The sequence below is a fragment of the Anopheles arabiensis genome, chromosome 2 (assembly GCF_016920715.1).
Source record: "Anopheles arabiensis isolate DONGOLA chromosome 2, AaraD3, whole genome shotgun sequence".
In the NCBI taxonomy this organism is placed as follows: Eukaryota; Metazoa; Arthropoda; class Insecta; order Diptera; family Culicidae; genus Anopheles; species Anopheles arabiensis.
The window spans coordinates 71,046,198-71,063,359 of NC_053517.1; the positions used below are offsets into that span (position 1 = coordinate 71,046,198).

Sequence of the window (17,162 nt, forward strand, 5' to 3'; positions counted from 1 at the left end):
ATGGGGGGGAATCAATTAGTCACTGAAAGCCAAAGCCCACAAGTGGGTACAGCCAGGCCTTGACCGACATCGGTTGTTGAGCCAAAGAAGAAGAGAGAAATACCATTGAAAATTTATGAATGTAAATAACAAAACTAGTAATACAATAAAACTGTCCAAGACAACAGTTGTTGTAAGTAGGTAGCACCAGGATACTTTGTTAAAACTTAGATCCTGGTCACATTCAGTCAATATCCATTACAGTGAGTACGAGCTGACTAGAACCAGATAAAGAACTCATTACTCAAAACGACAAACATGAATCAGTTGATATCATCGAATCATCGAATCAGTTGGCAATCATAAAGCAGCTTTCCATCCCGACTTTGGACAAAGGATTGAATTTTGATGCCAAAATACAGCATCGAATTTACACTTACTTTTCAAAATTATACTTCCATGTATGGTAAGCTTAAAGTATTGAAATTCGTATTGCTTTCAATATGTTAGTATGTTTTGAATAAACGTTCTTGAATTGACTTGTTCACATTTGACCTGACCCGATAATATAATACGTTACATGAAACAGAAACCTACAGCATTCATCACCGTCCCTGCCGAACGTTTTTGATGATATGATAACCACAACATACGAAGAGACCAACTTCAGCAACTCGTTTCCTATCTCTAATCGACCGATGAAGAGAACTTCTTATTCATGTGGAGCATATAATAACTCTACTTTAATGCCATGGATGTCAGCTGATCGTGACAAAGCGATATGAAAATAGAATGCAGCAATCCTCAAGCAACCGAATCGTGCAGCCACTTGAGTGTCAGACGATCAGCTCAAGCCGGACTAGATTTCCCAAGCGCGCTCAGTACCTGCGAACCACAGCTCCGTACCTTCTCTATCTACAATCGTTCGGCACGACTTTCCGTCAACATAGGCGCTAGCAGGTGGAAATAAAATGAGTCGTACCAATAGCGAGCTTCAAGGAAGTTGGCAAATAAGTTGTACTGGAATTTTGATTCGTTCAATTGATTTCCCCAGTGCCCACACTTGACGTGTGTTGGGATGTGTTCGTTCAAGTAGAATCAGGAAAGGTTATCTTTTAGGTAGAAGGTCAGTAAGCGGAGCAAAAGCATAATTATTTTCTTCTCTATGGGAAGTGATGGTGGCGTTGTTGATACTCTCGCCTAAGGGCATCGATTGTAAAGGTGCGAATATGTAAAATGTACATGTTGAAAAGTGGTTTGGGACCTTTGTTGCAAAGTTTTGAGCGATCTTAATTTGCATTTCCAGTAAATACAACGATTCAAAAAATTTCCTAAGATAAATAAATTTTGATAAATCTTCTTCTTTTCGATTGTTGTACTGGACCTCCCTTAATAAATATTTTATAATTTTGTCTTAAAGCTTTGTTACACTAAAAAAATCAAACCGTTTGAATTTATAATGTTTGCTGATAGCATATATTCTAAAATATTAGCACTCCATAATCCAAAGGTTTGGGATGGTAAAGTATTAGATCCAAATTTATTAATTAGGATGATCACTATGTCAAATTGTGTATGTGGTACAATTAGGAAAGTATTATAGAACTTGATCAAACATACTTAAAAAAATTATGTAATTTCCCATTAATTATCTTCATTTAATTTAACTCAGCAACCGTAGGTGCCAGGCCAATAAGACAAAGGCTATAGCGAGTAAAGTGCAGGATTCTCCGTTACTTACTGGTGTACTTATAGCAGAATAGCCTAACATTGCAAAAGTGTGGCCCACACAAGATTAGAACCAATAAAGGCATGTTGCTAGGTCGCACGACTTGCCGACTGTACCACGGAACTAGGTCCACCCAAACCCAAATTTGATTTTGTTTAAGAGGACAACTACTGCAGTTAGCAGGCTATTTATTTCGGTAGAATTTGGTGTTGATCATCTAGTATGGTAGTAGTTAGGCAAAGTTAAAACCTTGCATAAATAACCATATTTCTGTGGTCCCATTCTCGATGGGGGCGTGTATCTCATGTCAGGGGAACATACACGCATATCTCTAACCGTACGCACTCCGACCTTTTGCTGATGGTCAGAGCAAGGGTGTTGTTAACTCCCGGCGGGAAATAATTCTAATTTTTGCATAAAAAGCTTTCCCCACTAAACATTTTCATTATCAAATGAAGCGAACACCATTCCTGTGTTCATAAATATCCAAAACTTTTTATGCACACATTGGCACTCGTTCTTCCTCTCTCACTCTCAGCCCATACACACATACACACATACAGCGTCCCAACATAGCGTATGTGTAAGATTGAAAGTACACGGGGAGCGGCATTTGGGCGGGTGGGACGGATCAGTTCGCATAAACTCCCTCAAACCTCGCTTGGGGCTGACCGCTTTAATTAACGCATCCTCATCTTCCTTCGCTAGTCGGGGTGGGATGAGTTAAAACGAAATGTAGCTTGTAACGGAGCGACTGGTCCAGAAGGTAAAACTGACCACTTTTCCGACCATCGGCCACCGGGGAGTAGTTGAGCAGCGACGAGTACTCTCGTGCTCTTATGGAAAAAGGTACTTTTTCCGGCGCTCACACTTTGGTCAACCAAAAGCGGACAGGAAATTGGCGACCTCCCCTCGTGCCGGTGGATACTTCCGGCACAAAAATGATGTAGCTCCGTGTTCCACGGCTTCGCCACAGAACATGACCAATCTGCATTGGGGAGCGAAAGGAATGAAGAAAGAGCTTACCGACGCCATGTAAGTGAGAGTGAGGGCCACATATGCGAAGCCACATCGTATACTACATTCTTAGTGAAATAATAGTGCTGAAAAAAGCAACCACACTTTGAAAATCTCGCACTATTAATCTTTATGGTTAATCAAAATTTATTACCCCGAAATGCTGTTTGGTCATGCAATAGTTTTTTTTTAACGTGAGGCTGAGAAAACTTTCATCTGGTTTTTGGGTGCAGATAAAACTTTAATATTCAAAAAGAATGATTTTTCAAAACTTCAATAGCACAGAAAGGCTTTGGACCAAATAGTGGTATAATGTTTATTTTTTTTATTATATTGTTTCTTTTATCGATTATCTAATTCACTTCAAAAGAATTTTTAATTTTAATTCGTCATTTTTTGCGAATCAAGTAAAGTAAAGTGAGTCAAAACAAACAATACATGTTTTCAAATGAATCGGACAGAACTTCATGATATGATTACGCCTTACCGGGTAATTTAATTGCAAACAAAACGTAACAGCAAACTGTCATCCCCAAGGTTCGGCTCATTTCGTGTGCTCCCACCTTGGGGATGATGGATATGTTTTCGACAGTATACCGTTGCCTGTTAGCTCACGAGTTCAAACCAGCGTTTCGTCCAACCGTGATCGTCACTGTCATTATATTGCCAAGATGAGCGAATTTTCACTAAACGATGACAATACGGTGTCGTCTTACGCGAGAAAACCCTCACACAGCGCCCACCGTTTCCCCGATTCCATCCAAGTTTCGTGGAAATGAGCTGTGAAGCGTTAGACGCACGACTCGTGGCTAAAATTATCATCCATCCCCAGAATTGCTGTTAACCAGAGTGTGTCACTGTTTCACGGCAACAAGGATGAGGGATTTTTAGTAATTAGCATCGCATCAACCACACAAGGGAAAGGAACCCGTTGCCAAGTCGCGTGAGCCTGCGGCGGAAGCTACGGGAAAGAGCCATATCTGCAATGTTTTATTAGAATTTCCCAGACCACTGCTACAGTTATCCACACATTAGCTTCGCACAAAATTGGGCGAATGAATGTAAGCAACCAATGGCAAAAGAAAAACAAAAAAAAACGCGTAGAACGAATACTCTGCCCCATCACGTGCTGTCTCCTTACGAGCGAAGAAATATGCAAATTAATTTATGACAAACTGCGAATGCCCATGTATGTGTGCTAGTGCCAGCGGTTCTAGTGCCATCAACGGGACACAGTCGTATAAAAACAAGATCATGACGAAGGTGCGGGAGTGTACCCAAATAAGCAAAAAGTCGAGCGGAAAAAAGGAAATAATTAATCTAATTTATTGGTGTGGCGTAGTGTGGCAACGCACACATGTGGCGTGGTACGGAATGTTAACAATTTTGTATAAATCTTCTCAGCATGCGCGTTGTCTCACCGTGGGGATCAGTGGCGCGGGGGTACGACAAAAGCGTTACCGGATTAGTGGAGCGAGTATGTTAATTAGTGAGTAGTGTGAGTGCGTGAAATGGAAAGAAACCCTTCTGAAAATGTTAACACACGGAAAACTAGGAATAATATAAGGAGGCATATCTCTATCGCTACGTTACATTTTCCACTGTACTACGCTGTCCAGCGAAAGAAAAATAATTTATCCCCGTTTATCATAGCAAGTGGTTCTTCTTTTGACACTTGCTTATGTCTCTTGACAGATGTCCCAGTTGATAGTACATTGATTATTTGTCGTACAGTAGCAATCGGTCGGATGTTCCCTTCGCTCGTTGCCAGAATACGATGGAGAGCGATTACACAAACTTTTCCCATGCCTCCACTACTGGCGAGTTTGGAAATAGAAATCCTTGTATCACTAAACTGAAAACATGTGTTCAGTCAGTTAAATACACTTCCCATTCCGTCCGTCGCTTTCAAAAGTGTATGATAAACGCGAGTTCGACGTTATAGTTTTTGGCCATACAGTAGCCTCCATTTCTTGTCTCTGCTTAAAGATGTTTCCCATTCGATTTATAGCTATCGTGCTCTCGCTTGCCTCTTGCCGTAGATTTGCTACTTCTGTTTTGCCCTGAAAGCAGATGCTCTGATATGTGAGTGAGTTGTAAATGCTACTGTCATCTTTTGCTCTTCCCCCCTCGAACTTTTCGTCAGCGAGGGAATCATGCATCGCGAGGGAAGAGATTTCTTACCACTTTGCCACCAACCACCCACCCTCCTATCGCTTTCCATCAGTCACCACCACCAAACGACAAGTGACAACCCAAAAAAGGGCTAATTACTCATTTTTACTGCCTCGATTCGTGTGCTAAATCATTTTCAACCACCCCAATCTGAGACCCACAAGACGTTTGGATGGGCTTGAAACGCATAAAAAAACTTGACGTAGGACCACACATCAAAAGAATGTAGCTCCCGAATGTGGTTGATTTGGTCACAAGCATAAATACATCGCAGTTGAATGTGATTAAAAATGCTAAAAGATCGTCGCCAACAGCCTAAGTGGAATACAGATGTTTGGCTTTTTTGCGATACGTGTTGTTATTGAACAAAGTTTTGCATATTATTTTGCGAAAAATACCGTAAAGAAGCATTTGACTAGTTCGTATTACGCACACAGATTTTCTGAACGATCCGGACAGCCAGCTTAGCAGCTTGAGTTCTGTGGATAATGCAGGCGTAAATCAGCTTTTATCATCCCGCGTGTCACAGTTCGTATTTTAGCCTCATTTATCTAAAATTGTTTGACACATAGATAATTTTATGGTGCATCTTGTCTAAACAGGGTCTCTCCCGTCCCGTTTGGCGCGGCCATAAATGCATTAAGTGTCTTTCAGCTTTTTTGTGTTTTTGTGTGTGTGTTTTATTCCTGACTTTTTTTCCTCTGTACCACGCGCCTGACTAAACGATACCGCAATCAAATCGAAAAACACGGCGCTGGGTTTATTATCGGTTGAAACTGCTTTTATGTGGTTTATGAGCACTGATGCAGTTAGCTCGTAGGAAGGCGCACAAGCTGGGTGAAATCCAACTTTCCACTGTCGTATGATTCCGATGTCTTCTTTCCAACTTTTTGTTTTTGCTTTGACAAGCAGTTCAGTTCTACTCCCTTCTGGGCGCCCTATCCGTGACACCCTCACAAAAACGTTCTACGGCAACGGCACTACGCATGTAAAACAATAAATTTTCTTCCGTAGCATATTTCAACGCATTCCTAACGTGACTATGGTGCAAGCTTCGGTTGGTTGATTCTCGTGTGTTTCGTAATTTACGACCCAGCGCCGCTTTGGAGTGTGTAAAAACATGGTGAATATTTCAAATGTTATGACAAAAAAGTACAAACACAAACATGACTCACGTCTGAATGTAATGGCTAATGCCTGATTAATTCAACTAATTATGTTTAATTTACCAAAATCAGAGAGTGCGTTTTCAGAGTAACAAAGCACCCTTACCTTTGCAGTAAGTGCATATAGTTATCTTTTGAGGTTAATTTCATCACAGCAAATTAACAGCAAACCGGGTAGTAATGATATGAGTTTTATTGTAATACATTTTTTAAAAAATTAAGAAAGTGTTTAGTGTGCGTTCAACAAAGGTATCCGAGATTTAAACCATTGTACTGTACTTTACTTGATTATTATTGGCACTGCAAATGACAACATTCGTATTATATTGACCACATGGACGTAGCCTCAAGGATTAAGATTCTTTTTTGTGTACCATTATGATCATCGTTTTTAACATGAAATATCCGGCTGAGTCAATGCAGCATAATAGAAACGAATATACAAATACAAATACACATCGTTACATAAACACTCTTAACCGCAACTGGTTAACATCTACCGATGCATCTCGCCACACTTTCACATCGAACCAGATAAACAAAAAGCTCAAGCTTTCAGTGTAACAAAAGAAAAAGTGTATATTTTTTATTCCAACATGATCTAGACATCCATGAATTTGGAATACCTAATAAAGTAGTCAGTGCATGTTGCAGGATGAGAATATGGCATACGGAGCAAAACAAGTGGAACAGAACAACAGCACCGACACACGATGCCCTGCGGGATACAAGCGGAGCTAGAAAATTTTCTCCTACGAAAAACAACAAATTGTTCCTGCTACTGGAATATAATGATGATGCTAATGGTGAACGAACGTAGTCCCGAGGATATAAACAAATAGAAGAAGCCATTTTTATCTCTAATTAGGATCGCCGTATCTATGGCATTGAGTATGTCCAATAAAAAGTTACAGCATTGTTTTCTTTTCTAGTGGTTGTATACTTTTCAGAAATTTATGTACAAATACATTACTAAAGGTGAAATTTGTATAATGCCCATTTATAATAACATCCCAAACTTACTCAAACTTATTTAGTATAGAATTTCAAGTTGATTACTAGTTCTGAAACACGTGTTGAAAATAGCAAAACTCGCATGTACGATTCGCCAATCAACGAACCAGGATGTTAGCAGTTTTACGACAAAACAAACATCGTGTCAAACGAATGCAAAGACGAGTTAGCGGCGACGGAAAGCTGATGAACGAAGACATTTTCGTAACGAATTGGCACTTACACGCATGTGGCCATACATCTTGTTTAATGGATGTCACGCCAAAGTGAAAACATGCAGCAGCTCGTACAGACCTTTTGCTTGTGGCCAATGTGGTCCAAGGAAAATGTCGGTGAAAAATTGGAAAAAGGTATAAAACATAAACATGCATCTTATTAAGCGCGGCTAATGCGTCATACAGCGGCTCTGGCTGGCTCGGCGATGCAAAACTGCATCCTGTTTCAGTGCGGTAGTCGTACTGATTGAACCTAGACTGGCTAAATATACTTCTTTGCAATCCCGAAAAAACAACCCCGTAATTGGAGCAATACTTTGGCTTTTCCTCCCATCATACAAAATTTTGAGGGTTCTAGGCGTTGTAAATATGTTTACGCTTGTTTTTGGCTACCCGGCTAGTTTGTCACGCGCTGTATAATTTATCGATCCTTCATCTTTCCGCTGCATCCGCCCTGGGTCCTGGGGAGGGACGATTGTACCCAGAATTTGGCTGCTGGTTGTGTCTGTTAGCACCCCGCACATAGCCAACCGTGGAAGGTGTAGTATGGAGAGTTCATCATGTTTAACGTCGTGTTAGACCGAATGTAAATTGTAAGCCCGGGTGTTTACACAGGGCAGCATTATAACAAGCAGCAAAAGTGCGCAAGCAGTACCGAGAGCACGTTTGGGCTCTCGCGGTGAGAATGTTTTCAATTAGAACGACAAGAAACCTGATGCACTGATAGCAATTAGTAGGAATTTTCTTGTCCCGTGCGCTTGGGCAGCGCATTATTATTTCACTTAAATTAGAGAGCATGCTAAAAATATGGTGTACCGTTGTTTTGCGTCATTTTGTTTGATTCCAAATTAAAATACCGAGCAACATACCGCTAGACTGGGAACGCATGCGTTGGTACGTTTGGCGCCGCCCAGATTGATTTTTAGAGCAATTTGTAAAATGAACTTGATTTTTCATGCATTTTTATGTATTGAATTTAACGTTATTACAGTTTAGGCCGTATTTTTTATTAATTTAATTCTTAGAAGTAAAGGCAAAATCCGCACAATTTGTTTTCGATAAGATGATGGTTGATTTTATTAATTTATTATATTTTATTGGCTACAAATCAGAAAATATTAAAACATAAAAAAACTAACGATTCTATTATGACTTTGAATCGAGACACTTCACATATGACATAGACCTAACTAATAGTGTTTTAAATCAGGCGTCTGCATAAGTTTTAGTTTACGGGCTACATTGCTACGCAAATAATTTTGTAGAAGGTAATTTTCAGTTTAGTTTTAACTAACAGGTGAACGTTAAAATATTCTGTGTAGTAAAAAATACTAACTGAAAATGATAAATTCGAATAGTTTATCAAACGTATGAATTTCTTTTTGAAATAGTTATCATATATTTTTGATAAAAATAGTTAAAATCATCAATAATTTCTTTGGACGTTTACAAAGAAAAAAGGTTATCGAGGTTGTGGATCCGGATTCTTTGCTTTAAATGCAAATAGACGCACTGTTAGCATAGTTCGTAGTGTAAAAGTGCAAATTCAAATAACAGCAAATAATGAAAGGCTATTTAACACTAATTTGTTTTAACCCAAATACCGCATTTCTTTTCGGTCAAAACTATGGCCCAAGTTTTTTTTCTTCTTATTTAGAAGGGACGGCTTCGGCCGTATCACTGAAAAGATTTCATACTTAAAAACAGAACAAATGTTCAATAAAAAATGGATTTCTGGGCCAAACAGTTCCCTGAACTCATTAGGTACAATAACTACCATTAGTAACTTCTAACCTACGATTAGCTTTCTCGGTCGCGATGAAGTTGGCGTGCTGGAAACAGCAACCACAACATTGTATTCAACTCTTTTCACAATATTGTCTAGAAGACAGCAAGTCTAGAAGGCACAACAGCTATTTGCGCTCAGAAAAACTAATAATGGCCTCACGATATATTTTCATGGTATCTTTTCGCTTCCATTCAGTAGAGTGCTAAACAAAGCTATCATCATTGAGGTGGTGCACAAAGATTCTGACAGCTTTCAACACTTTATAACATAACTTGATTGCTCACAGAATCGATCGCGAGAGGCTGCCCTTTTCAGTACAAAAACTTAGTCAATTAGTGCTAATTTCGGTAGCGTTAAGCACCATTAATTTTTTGTACCTATAATGTACAAAATAAAAAAAAAGCAAAATACCATCCCTTTTCATACCCGTATCCCGGACGGAAACAGGTAGCGTAACACTGAAGTTCAACAGGCATCCTCGAGCAAACAACGAATGTTTATTCCGGCCAGCATCCGAATGCTTCAGGGTGCAACATTTTGTGCAGCTAAATTGATAATTTACATTTCGAGTCGTTTTCAACAGCTATTCGTTCGGAGTGAGTTTTATTTTCCTCACAAAAAATCTTTTCGCTCGGTAACTCGTGCAGTGGAGCATAATCTCCTTATTGGACGATTGGGTCACTTTCCGTTATTCGTACTGCACCCTTCGGCTCTTTTTTCGAACGCTCGTTATTTTTGTCTGCTAGCGCATTTCTTTGGTCGACATAGGCCGCGCTAATAATATGCTGAGAGAAGGTGCATTGCAGCTTTAAAGCTAAAGATAATGGATGAACAATTGTACGGCAGCAATCTTTGTCCTACCACGTCCGCACATAGACCCCCGTCACACTTGTCCTCTAATGCGGCTGCAGGACGGTGCAAGGTGTTTGCTAACAAGAGACTTCACCATGCCGTCGGCAGCAAACTGACAGAATGAAGAGGCGAGAAGAGCCCAGAATTTCAGCATTAAACCCTTGGATGAGTGGAGATCAAAATTGTATAGGTATTGCATATTTAGAAGGAACAAGATACATTATCTCATATTCTGCGAAATACAAACAAAGCACAAGGTGTAAAAATGGTATGGAACACTGTCACCATTCACTGGTATATTATTTGCAAGGGTTAATCCAAGAAGCTATACAGACTGAGAAAAACGTGTAAACAGTGCAATTGCACAAACCTTTTGGCTCAAACGATGCGAATCAACCTCGCCCATATGCGGCATGCAGACTCTCCGAGGGCATTTTATATTGGAAATGCATTTTTCACCAACACAGTAATGCTCGACTTCAAACTGCACAGAACGAACCACAGCGCTTCGTGGCCTGGCCGGACAAGTTGGTAGACTTAATTAAAGAAAATCGATTTAGGACTTGTAATTGTTTGTATTTCAATTTGAAGGATATATATCTCTCGCTCCTCGTACATGTGTTATTTATTTGCCGATACCACTCTTTTATTTGGACGCTGCCGGACCACCCCTTCTGTCTGTGCTGGGCCTGGTTCGGTTGCCAAAAGTGAGCGAGAGACAGAGAGTGAGAGACGGATTTGGATGGTGAAGTAGGCACACGTAATTATTTTTATACCGCTTCATACACGACCCAGTCGCTGTTGAGCCACGCAACCACACACGGTGGCTGCCAGAATGTGTAGTAGTAGCAGCCACCTAACTGTGTTCGACGATGCCCCGAAGGACTTGTTTCCAATCATAACCGCCGTCATTGGAACGTCGATGAAACGGTGACCATCGCACACGAGAGGTCTCATGCAATCGTGCGTGCCCATTTAGCAGCTAGTTGTTCCGCACACGTCCTCCCGTGTTCGATAGTGCCAACGGAAAGGTGTTCCAGACGCGCCACTAAAGGACCGCAGCCGTCGGGAAGAAAGTCTTCGCGAACAAAACAAAAAAGATAATTTACCGAGTTTTGCTTTGACTTGTCTGAAAATCAATTTCATCGGTAGTTAGCTGCCACTTAAAACATGGCTACCGGGAATTGATAAATATGTAAATAATAAATATTTCCTGCTTTCACCGCGAGCCGCTCAATTCTTGGTGATGACACACAATTCAGTTGGGCGACAGTATTGTTACGACGGCGATAGGGAGTTTAATGTTAAATCTGTATGCAAATACATTTCCAGATCAAGTTCAAAATCAATACATCAAAACGGAAAATAGTATGCGTTGCGGATTTTTAAAATTTCAATTGCATATGAGATCTTTTAATTTCGTTTAATTTTATTAGTACTGTTTTAGATAAAAATGCTCTATCGGTTTTTTAACATACAATTTATGAAGGTTAGCATTTGAACTTCATCGTAGTTCTCATCAATTAATCTACCTTCTTCTTTCATCTGCAGTAGCATCAAAACTAGTAGCAATAGCTGAATGACAACCCATTTCTCTATTCTGCGTCAGCTTTAAACCATATATAAGCGATTTAGTTCGAGTGAAACTCGATCTGTAGATGTGGTAGCGCTCCGAAGACGTTGTACCAGCAATAAATAATGCTCAATTTATCTAATAAACCAACTCTTGGCTTCTCACAAACATATCATTCACATTGTTGGACCACCAACGCCACGGCAATCCCCATTCAGTGCCGTGTCAAACATCTCAGTTCTTGGCCGTGGAGGTCTTGATTTTTGTCCCGGGTTTCCCTATCAATCCAGTGCATGAGATGGTCTTGCCGGTTCTATTCTCGAGCGGGTGCACTTGACTGACCTAACATACGTAAAGCCTAGGTTCAGATAGAGCATGATGGAAAAGTGGAATACAATCACTGCCATAAAATTTGAGAAAAATGTTCAAGCACGCCAACCAAACGGCAGCCCTAACAGACAGTTGGCTTCACATCAGAAACGAAAAGGAGGTGTGTTAAGTGTAGGAAAACATCGGGAATGAAAAAAAAAACATAACTATGAATAATAGGCTCCACAATGGGAGAGGCCAAAACAGTAGGGCTGCGTAGGAAAAAAGTGTATGCAAACGAACCAACAAGAACGGTTCGATGCATAGACGGCGTATATGCCCTGCCAAGAAAAGAATCAGTGAAAAAGATAGCATCACTACCATACGTGAAGGAAAACGTTCGCGACTAAAGAGAGAGAGAAGAAATTGTGAAAAAAGAACTGCCTAACCTCCAAACAGAGATGCGAGCGCTATATTTTACTTCAAACATCGCATAAATCATTTCGGCTCGGGTGTTCTTCGCAGCAGACTAGAAGCCTCTCCCGAGGCAGTATATCTTCGGCCAGCGTTGTCTCATCTGTTCTAATTTCTGTCTGTCTATTTATTTTTCTTTCAATCCCTCATTAACTAGTGGGTAGTGAGTTCGCGTGACAGGATACTTGAGGTCGGTCAGAGGTTGATCTTTTTCATGTTCAGTGTATAATAGTTTACACTTTTGATAAAATGTGCAATAAATACACTGACATGCCAATCAGTTTACTGCAAATAGCTGTGCGAAGTAATTTTACAAGAAAAATGTAAAACAAAAAATGCACTAAAATCACATCATTTGCATGCCGCGCTATTCGTTGCATTCCTATTGGACAACAGCAATGAAGCATCACATTAAATCATTAACAGACGTTTCAGTAGCCCTTAGCACCGTGCAGGGTATAACCTCGGAGCGTTCTACGGGCAGTTCGACGGTCGTACGGTTTGCAGTCGAAATTCACACATACCTGCACGAGCGCTCGGTTGCCATTGCAATAATCATCGATCACTCGGCTGCAGCAATGAAGACCTGCATTTTGCATTGTTTGGCGAAGCTCACTCTGCGGCTTATTGCAGTGCAAAGCGCTTACGCGCACGGTCCTTCGAACAGTTCCGGTTTGTTCGGCCAATACAGCAGCATTTAAATTTATTATCCGCAATTTACTTCGATTACGAGTACGACCAACCTTTTAATTCGATACGATCTTTTTCAATTTGAAATTTTCGGTAATCGTTTCAGGCCAGGCGGTTGGAAGGGAAGCAACCATATACCAGCACCACGGTGCGCGGAAAAACAGTAGAGTCCTTTCGGCCTTATACGCAAAGACTCACCAGCAAAGCCAACCTCGGCGTGGTGGATGCCCATTTCGGAAACCGAACGATGCCCAGCGACCGACCATAAACTTTTCCACCAACACCGACCGCAACCGAATCAGGAAATTTATTAATTTATCAATGACTGTTTCCGTAAACATGGGGCGTTCAACATGCGACCAGTACCATGGCTGGCCGAACTGCAGAAGCATGCAACACCGAGCGACGTGTGGACGGACTGCAGTGAACAGACTTTAGCACAGCGTGCACAGTAGGCAGCGTGCCGTTTGTGGTGAGGCAACCTTCTCGCTTGCACTATGGATCTTCCGCGATCCTAAAACCACATCTCCATTCATTCTTTTCCAGCAGTTGCGTGCAGTGCAAGGGACGATGCATACCGCCAATTGGCAGGCAATCGAAATTGTACAACCATCCACCCAAACTAATGCAGCGGGGATTGAGATTATCAATGCACAATTTTATGTGTAAAGCGTTTTACGCCGCATTGTACCATACTGCCTTTTAGAAATTCTTTGCAAAGGGAGTTTGTAACCATCTTTTTACCATTTTTTTACGATAAAAGATCGATTCACAATTATTGTAAAATTTTATTTGGTTGAATGCGGTCAAACTGCTTAAACAAAAACATAAATATTCACCATGGCATATTTTAACAAAATATTCGATAAATACTTCGTATGACTTGTTGCAAAGGATGTCTCGCATAATTGCAAGACGTCTATATTATAATTAAGAAATTACAAGTGTTGCATCAGCACACAAATTCAGATTAAAACAACTACTTTTTGGTCCCGGGTGGAGAGGCTATTGCGTTATTTATTATCAAAATACCTTGAGAGTACACCACTCGAGTTTTGTAATATGTACATTGTCTTTTATGAAGCTGATTATGCCAAGCTACTATATACACCTAGCTTAATTACGAAAATTGTTACATGGATTTGGTTCTATGAGTTTGGTTTGGTTTGTATTTTTGTTATTTATTAGAAATGGTTTTGGACGATTTGCTGGTTTGTATTTTGAATCGAAATGAATATTTTCAAGGGAACAAACAAAACAAAAACTCGCGAAAGAGATTGAAGACAAATCTTCGAGATCTCTTGAAGACAAAACATTTTAAATATAATTCCTTCAATAATGTTTTCCATTTGAAATGTCTTCCCCCAACCAAAAGTAACAAAGTCTTCGTGATTGTTCTCGGGTTTCTTTGGTATTTTTGTTGCTTTCCATTGCTCCATACCTTTGCCCAATTATGTCCAGTGTCATCTTAATCATTGTTGCGCGCATGACGACGGCTTGATGGACTGTCGGACCTCCATTGTTTGGAGGTAGAAGAAGCGTGTTTAAAGTGCAGCAGATGGCGCCAAGCAATCAACATCAACGGCTTCCTTTATGTGATGTCGTCATTTTCTATGCTTGTGCATTTCGCGTTCTGTTCGCCTACCCGGCCACCGACCACTGAGCGGTAACGCTGCATTGTGGCTGGCTCCAAACCGGGACCACCTTTGACGCCAGGTCACATAGCTCGACGTCGTTAGTGTCGTTTAACCTCCACGTTCGAAGAAAAAAGAACGGCGGGCGGAAAGGATAATCTTACGCCAACTTTTCCATCAAACCTCTGGCCAATCTTGTCAAGCGCTCGGCAAATTTCGTTCCGTGCCAGTTGACGCCGCCGGCTGAAAAAAATGTCATCCAAATGCTACATGTCCTCGGCGGTTGAACTGGTTTGATTTATTCTTCTCCTTTATATGACTTTCTGGCCCTGGTTTCCAGGTTTTTCCTACGCAACTTTCAACCAATTGCCAACTGTGGAGCAAACACCCTGAGGTCTTATGAGGCGAACAATTTATGTTGGCTTGACTGAAATGAATTCGAAGCCATACGGTGGTAGCGTAGGAGACGGTAAGATGCATGCAATCGATCGATCGATGTTGGGGCATGGCCCATGGAAAGGCCACAAAAAGGCCATTTAAGCCGAAATCTTTTGTTCATTGCAGCAGTCTGCACCTCCCTGAAAACTGTCGACTAGTTCGGCGCAAGGCAAAACCTCGGCGGTTACTTAAAGAAAGAGAACTCTGCCGCTAGGTCCGCCGCCACAACCGCCGCCTCCGTCGTATTTGATGGTGGAGAAAAATGACTTTTCCACAAGATTGGTAGGAAGCTGTCACACGTCTGACACCCTAATATCTATTAACATGTTTACGGCGTGGCCGAAAAACTAATTCATTACCCACTGCTTCCGATACCAATTTCTGTCGTACAATGTTTCTCGATTGTGCCAAGCCACCCGAACACAACGTCACATAGTGCTCTTTTTATAGAACTGTCCCCGGGATATTTTGCCGGTACTTTCACTAGAACGATAGAAGCGATTGGTCGCTTGCTGTAGCCGAGGTAGCGCGGCTACAAAGCCCATGTTTTTAATTTTTCTTCTGCTAAAACCGGATGCTGAAGGTGACCAATTTATTTGTATAGAAAAGTGCTTACAGATATAAATTGCTCAACACGTACAAGAACTTTCATTGAAAATGGACCCAAAAAAAAAAAAGAAAAAGTACGAACGAATATAACTCTAAATTTACGTAAACTCAATACATCCTGTGATGATGTTTTTAGAAATCTGCACTTGGATATTAAATAAACGACTTCTTATTCAATAAATAAAATAAATCTAACATATGTATGACAACGAAGTTTGATTGCAAATTTTATATGGCATAACAAAATTGATGAATCATGAACTACATTTTTGCTGATCATTTTAGTTACTTAATATCAATTAGAACATTGGGCACATCATCCAACATCTCATACCAATTATCTCAATATGTTTGTTATCTTTATGATATTTATGAACAAACCAATTATTTTAATTATGCTCATGAATGTTTGAATGTTGCAACGTAAAATAATAAACCAAAGAAAATGCGTTTCACTGACAGGAATAAATTTAAAAATATACCATACGTGGCCAAACTTTTACTTTTATCACTTTGCAGAAAGCATTAAACTGCTCGGTAAGGAACATGCCCTGCTTCCCTGACACCCGTTTAACAAAATGGAAAAATCTGTCCCCTTAATGAACACTACGAGATGTTTACCAAACGGGACTTCCGAGAAGGGACTTCAAATCCGTCCCGTACCACCGTGGCTTATGCTGAATGAAAGAGAACATTAAACCATGCTGTAGGCATTTAATAATTTTTGATAATATTAAACACAGCTCGTAATAAACATTTATGTACGGACATTACTGCGTGCCTGCAACCCTCTCCCTGCTTTAATCTCCCGCTTCTACAGCTACAGCCCAACGACGACGCACAGTCGTTTGCCAGACAACTCTGACGTTACTGGGCCAATCGCATGGACGAACTGCACCGTCTTTTACACAGCCGTGGGGTTTGGGAGGAAAGAAAGCAATTCGGAAAGAAGCTGGTAAAAGATGAATATGAATTTTAATGTACTCATCATAAGCGCCAGCACTTCGTACGAATAAACGCGCCAGCTTAATGATCGTAAGCACATTGTGTTAGCTGACGTCTACTTCACGGGATCATGTTGCCGCGCGGGGCATCGTTGGAAGCCATAGCAGCATAGCACAACAAAGCCTCTTTACTTGTTCTGTCCTACACACATGTATATATCTTTTTTGCCCAAACTTCTTCCCAGTCAAGTGAACTCGACGACAACGTCTATTTGTTGTACAAGTGATACGGCAAAACATATGACCTAACGTGTAGGTACGTGGATATTAAAAATGTGCTGTTTCCACATACCACAGTCCCTCCGCCCAATACGCCCGTAAGGCGGAATACAATCAGGGCTCGGGCGAGGACGAATGACACAACACGACAGACACGCGGCACACTAGGTAGGCTGCCCGTCTTCCAATGCCCGAATGGTGCAGTTTCTGCGAAGGAAAATTTTAATAAGCGCCACTCGTATATTATAAATACCGAGAAATAACCATATTAACATG

General features: G+C 40.8%; 1 protein-coding gene across 2 annotated transcripts in view; it reads right to left on the reverse strand.

Moving 5' to 3' along the window:
- The window catches only part of LOC120908401 (ankyrin repeat domain-containing protein SOWAHC), a 94,722-nt gene that overhangs the window by 55,892 nt on the left and 21,668 nt on the right, over positions 1–17,162 (reverse strand). The window lies entirely within an intron of this gene.